The sequence below is a fragment of the Marmota marmota genome, unplaced genomic scaffold (genome assembly GCF_001458135.2).
Source record: "Marmota marmota marmota unplaced genomic scaffold, marMar, whole genome shotgun sequence".
NCBI classification, from domain to species: Eukaryota; Metazoa; Chordata; class Mammalia; order Rodentia; family Sciuridae; genus Marmota; species Marmota marmota.
Window position 1 is genome coordinate 27057825 of NW_026000185.1, and position 6358 is coordinate 27064182.

A 6358-nucleotide genomic window follows, 5' to 3' on the forward strand; every position below is an offset into this window, starting at 1 on the left:
GGGAGGGATCGAGGCTCTGACCCCAAGCAGTGGGGTGAAGAGGGAGGGATCTAGGTTCTGACCCCAAGCAGTGGGGCAAAGAGGGAGGGATCTAGGCTCTGACCCCAAGCAGTGGAGTGAAGAGGGAGGAATCTAGGCTCTGACCCCAGGAAGTGGGGGTGAAGGGGGAGGGATCTAGGCTCTGACCCCAAGCAGTAGGGCGAAGAGGAAGGGATCTAGGCTCTGAGTCTAGGCAGTGGGGTGAAGAGGGAGGGATCTAGGCTGACCTCAGGCAGTGGGGAAAACGGGGAGGGATCTAGGCTCTGACCTGATCATTCTGCCCTTAGTCCTGCACATCTGGAGAAAGGTAGCCTGTATCCTCCTTGGCCTCTGCCTAGACAAAGGTACTGAGGGCTTGCGCCTCTCTGATGACAGGGACAAGCTCAAAAGCAGCTGCCTCTTCCGGTGCTGCCCCCAAGGGAGCAGAAGTCAACTTCCCATGGACAGTTTGTCCCTGCACAGAAGGTTCCCTGAAGGAGGGGCTGCACCCCAGCCAACCCATGGCCAGATGCACTCACCCCTCCTCGCCAGCCACCTAGCCTCCAGGGAGATCTTGAGCTACAGCAGCCCGAGGGCTCCTGCACTGGAGGCTTCCGCTGGCTGCTGGCTGTGCACAGAGGCAATAGCTGGGCCAAAGGGAAGCCTGGACTACTAGGCCTGGCCATACATCTCCTGGGGTGGGCCTATCAGAAGAGACAAAGGGGCAAGCACAGGTGCCACACAGCCCAGTCCTAGTGCCAGGTCTGCAGCAAGCCTCCCACTGCTCAGAGGGTGTGACACTCTTCTCATGTAGCCCTGCTGTCCCACCTGAGGGGACCTGGGACTTCAGCGCACTCAAGGGCACAGGCCATGAAGTTCAAATAAGATTCAGGGCCAATGGCCCCTTTGACAGGCTTCCCCCAAAACATCCCCTGGGCATGGCTGACTGCACTCCAGCACACCAGTGTCTCGGCTAATGCCTGATGTGCCAAGCACATGGCACCCACCACAGACTTCTGCATGCTGTCCTCTGTGGTCCCGGGATCCCCACGGCTGCTCCCTTGCTTCCTTTGATGCTCCACCTAAACCACCCAGAGCGCTGTCTCCGCAGCACCTGACAGCATCTGTCTAGGGCCTGGCTCACCTACTAAGGCAGGGACCTGTGGTCTGGGAGGGACAGGGCAGGCTCTGCAGCCAGGCCGCCCGGGTTGAGTCTGGACTCTGGCCTGCTCCCAGGGAGCCCCTGGGCACACAGCTGAGCTCCGGGCCTGCTCCTCATCTATCAAGCCTCTTCAACAGACAGCACCCGCTTCACAGGCTGCTGGGGGGCCGGTGTAGAGCAGGGGCTCTGTCATCATTGGTGAGTGACTGGCTTGGACCCAGGGGTACCACCTGGAAGGCACTGCAGAGGGGTCCTGGAAGGTGGGGTATGGCAATCACAGTCACAGAGGAGCTGGCTGGGGGCTGCAGGGCTGTCACAGCTTATTGCCTGAGCAGCTTAGGGGACAGCGGCCCTGGAACAAAGGTCTCAATGTCACTTACGGGATCACAGCACTGTGACACTTCCAGAGGGAAACCTAGCAGGGTCCAGAGCCTTAGGGATCCTGCTCAGAGCTGTTCTGGCTGCCTGTCAGTCATGTGCCTGGACAAGCAGTGACCCCTGAGCTACTTTCCATCATGGGTGAGGACACACTTGGCCTCACTCCTTCACTTTGGCGGTTGGGAGAAACCCACCACTGGGCCAGGAACGCTTCTACACCGTGGCTCTTTCTGTGGGCCCTCCCCCCACTGTGGGACCCTGTGTCCCTCCACATCAGGGACAACCTGAATATGCCTCTCCCCATGGTCCCTGGCCGAGCCTCACCCCTCTCCTGGTGATGTAGGGAGATTGCTCCAAAGCCAGGCACCACGTGCCTCGCCCCTCTGTTTCCCTCTTGCAGCTCTGGGGCTGCACCTGGCCTCCCTCACATCTCCAGGGCTCCACCTTCCCTCCCCATCCCAGGCTCAGGGGTCCCCAAGGTCTTCCTTTGATACCTCTTGGCCCCTGCAAAGCCATCCACGTCTCGGCACCGGCTCCAAGGGGCCCATTCCTTCTGGCCTTCCTATCTCCAACTCAGCATGGTCAGGAACTATCATGAGCATCCTGGGACCACCCACTCCCAGGACACAGGTTAGAAAACCACAGACCTGCCACTCATCAGCCCTCCCCCACCCCACCAGCCATCCCTACTCCAGCTCTAGGGACGCGGAGGGAGCTGGCACAGGTGCGCTCCAGCTCTGGCAGCTAACGGGAGCAAGGTGCTAGCTCCCGCTAACCCTCCACGGAAATGGGGCAGATCTGGTACTTCATGGGGTCAACAGTGAGGGAGGAACATTAAAGCGTGCTTGATAAAGGGTGGCTAATACCACAAGTCCAGGTGGAGTCTCCCCGATCTGAAATGAGGGGGACCAGAATTGTTTCAGGTTTTGAATTTGTTTGGATTTTGGAATACTTGCATATACCTAATGAGGCCTCTTGGGAATAGGACCCAAGTCTAAACACAGTCTTCACTTGTGTTTCACATCCCCTCGTGCAGAGCCTGAAGGTCACCGCACAACGTATAGCGGGCATGTGCTCTGACTCCGACCTGATCTGCGAGGTCAGCCGTGGTGGAACTTTCCACTTTCCACACCATGTCAGTGCTCACATTTCCGATTTTGGTGCTTTTTTGATTAAGGACACTCGATCTGTACTTGCAAATATTGTATCTGAACTCTTCTCTACTATCTGTCCTTACCCTAGGTCAGGTGTATGAGCACAGAGCTCTGAACTTCAGTTACAGTTCCTTCCCTGCCAAGTTGCCACCATCTGTCCAGTGGGTCGGCATTCTTCAGCAGCATGTCTGCCCATGCCCCTCCCCAGTGGTCTGCTGGTCCCCTTCAAAGGTCCCCGTCACAGTACTCAGTACCCTTCCCAAATCACTCAACTCAGTCTCCTCAAGCCATCCCTGGACTCAGAGTGTTGCTACCAAAAAGGCTGTTCCTGCTCTCGGCACTGCCCCACTCCCCGTGTAGGGCCTCCTTCTGAGACCTGATAGGGAACCCAGGGGATACCGCCTGCCTCTCTCTTGGCCTTACCACCAAAGTGGACACTGGATGTTCTCTTCACTGGCTGTGTGACTTTAGGCAAGAGAATTAACTTCTCTGTGTCCCAATTTTCTTCTGGCAGAATGGAAACGACACAATGTCTAACAATGTGTAATACTAAGAACAGTGCGTGGTCCTTGCTCAATGCAAGAAAATGTTAAGATGACTACTTCTTTTTTTGGTGGTACTGGGGATTGAGCCTGGGGCTTCATGAGTGCTAGGAAAGTGTTCTACCACTGACCTGCAGCCACAGCCCTTTTTATTTTATTTTGAGATATGGTCTCACTAAATTGCCCAGGCTGGCCTTGAACTTGGGTTCCTCCTGTCTCAGCCTCCTGAGTAGCTGGGATTAAAGGCCACCTACGCCTATACTAGCCTAGGCTTATTCTTTTTTTGGGGTGGGTGGGGTACCAGAAATTGAACCCAGGGGCGTTTAACCACTGAAACACATCCCCAGCTCTTCTGACTTTTTATTTTGAGACAGGGTATCACCATTTTTGCTTAGGGCCTTGCTAAGTTGTTGAGTCTGACCTTTAACTTTTGATCCTCCTGCCTCAGTCTCCTGAGTCACTGGGATTACAGGCGTACAGGTATGCGTCACCATGTCCTATTCTTCAAAATTAAAAGAAACCTAAAATAAGCCCCTGGACGTGATGCTCTGACGTGGCTGCACCTCCCTCCCTTGACAGTGCTTCTCCTGATCTCTGATTTGCAGTTGGTGCCAGATCCCCGCCTGGAGTCCCTCTGCATGATGCTTTTCCACCCAGGATTCGCACATCCTTGGAGACTTCTGCTGTGGCTCCATAGCTAAATCTCAGCAGTCCTCTGCACCTGGCTGCTCAGGATGATCCTACTGGGTCACTAGGGCACCTTTGGGCTGCCATGTGCTGCTTTGTCCTCTGACACAGCCCTGCCCCCACCGCCCATCTGTCTGGAGGCCAGGGCTGGTCTCACTGGGCTATGCATCTTGACAACCAGCTGGGGCACAGTGACAGTGGCTCAGCTCTCCTTAAGGCCTGTCCTGTCCTCTCCCTCCCCTGAAGCAGTGGCAGGACACACTGCCCTCCCCTCCTCCCCCACCCAGGGACCAGCAGGCCTGGTGATATGATCATCTCTCTGTACCCCACGGGTTCCACACTGTGGATTCAAACAGCGTTGGATTGAAAATCTTCAGGAAAAAAAAAATTGCATCTGTACTGCACATGTAGAGATTTCCTTCTTGTCTTTAATCCTTAAACAACATGGTATAACAATTAATTACACAGCATTTATGCTCTATTAGGTATTAAAAGTCATCTAAAGATGATTTAAAGTATACTGTTGAAGTCAGGCGTGGTGGCGCATGCCTGGCTGGAGTTCCAGCTACTTGGTGGGACTGAGGTAGAAGGATCATTTAGGTCCATGAACTAGAGGCGAGCATGGGCAGCACAGCAAGACCCCATCAACAACACACACCAATGCACACATATGCATAGGTTATATTGCAAATACTCTGCCATTTTATAAAAAGAATTTGTATCTGTGGGGGTCCTGGAACCTATACCCTGTAGATGGGGGGGACACAACTGCACTGGCAGGTCTTCCCACCCTCTCCTTAGGGGTCTGAAATGACAAAACAGGAAGTTCTTTAGGGATCTTCTAGTCAAAACGCTTCATTTTACAGAAGGACACTGAGGCCAAGGACTCACTATGTGGCACCTAGGGACAGCACAGGAAGAGTACCAGGTGTCTGCAGGCCTTGTCCAGGGCAAGAACCCCATCCTACCTGAAGCAGTCTGCGTGCCAGTCAGCGTTCAGGGCCTGGAGGTACTGGCCGTCATAGATCCTCTGGCCGCAGCTCGCACACACGGGCAACTCACTTCCTGCAGGGAGGAAAGGGAGTCAGGAACCACTCTCCAGAGGTGCAGCTTGGCACAGGCCCAGCCTGCCCTGCTGACCTCATGTGAACGTGCACAAATCCCAGGGCACAGCACCCAGGCTAAGCAGTCCTTGTGCCAAGCAAGAAGAGAAAGGACGGTGGTCTGAGTCTTGCTGAGTTACTAAGCCTCTCTGGGTCTTAGCACCCCTATCTGTAAACTGAGGAGGAGGATCGGATGTCCACTGTCCAGCAACAACATTCTTTAACTCAGGTTCTGGCAAGGTAAACCAGGAGAAAGCAGTGGGGTTTGGAAATAAGGTGGAGGGTGACAATCTTGTCCCTTTCCTCCCTTGACAGCCCAGGAAAAATTGCTTAGAGGCCCTTCAAAGGGCAGCAACTGGACAGGACTGGATTCGTGCATCCTACGCTGGAAGGGGACAAGCAGGAAGCCCAGAGGTGCTGGCTCTAACTGAAGCTTAGCCATGCCCTGTCTTGACAAGGGGCTGGGGCTGCAGAGCCAGCCACTTGGTATGCTTAGTCATCCCAGGGCCCTGGAGCTAGCAGACCCTATAAGACACCCAGGTTTGCCTCTCCCCATTGTACAGATGGGGAGACTGAGCTCTGGAGAGGGCAAGGCTTGCCCTATCTTACAATCAGGCTCCAAAGCAAGGACCTACTCCTTCTGAGTACCCAGGGACCTAAGGAAGGGGCAATGGTGAGGTGTCCCTGTGCTCCAGGCAGGTAGGTGCTCACTGGCCTGGATAAAGACTGGTGGAAACCCCAGGGGAGAATGGAGCTGGCCCATTAGGGCCCAGCTTGGAACCGCATGGATCTATGTGAGGAGTCAGCAAAGGAAACCCAGAGAAGGAGACCCCCAACTCCGTGGGACTGGGATTCTTGGGGGTCTTTGAACCCTAATTGTTGTGCAGCCCTAACCCTTGGGTTCAGCAAAGGGGAAGGGGCTAAAGAGAAGCTAGAAGGCAGTCACTCCCCCGGCCAAGATAATGGTAGGCACCTGGTTTGCTGCAGGGGGAGGGGGAGGGGTCCCGCAGTGGCAGTATACAGCCACCGGTTCTCATGAAGCAAATTCCCTCTCTGCCCGTCCAGCTCCCAATCACAAGTACCGGGGACTGACCGCCTGGTCCCCAACTGGACACACTGGGAAACTGAGGCCCAGGGTATTGGCGCCTGGCTCAAGGTCACGGAACCCGGCCGCGCGGGGTGGCGACTGGGACCCGGGGCTTCGGTTCCTTCAGCCGCTCTTTATTCCCTAGGCTGGGTTCGACTCCGGATAAGCGGTGGCTCAGGGTGAACGGAGCACGCGGACGGAGGCCGGCACCGGGTGGGCAGTGCCGG

General features: G+C 55.4%; 1 protein-coding gene across 1 annotated transcript in view; it reads right to left on the minus strand.

The window, feature by feature from the left end:
• Limk1 (LIM domain kinase 1) overlaps positions 1-5008 on the minus strand; it is a 23404-nt gene extending 18396 nt beyond the window's left edge. Inside the window, exon 1 of the mRNA XM_015491419.2 lies at positions 4910-5008. The gene's annotated coding sequence lies outside the window, so the exon portion shown is untranslated. The remainder of the gene's footprint in view (positions 1-4909) is intronic.
• Positions 5009-6358: the final 1350 nt, after the last annotated feature.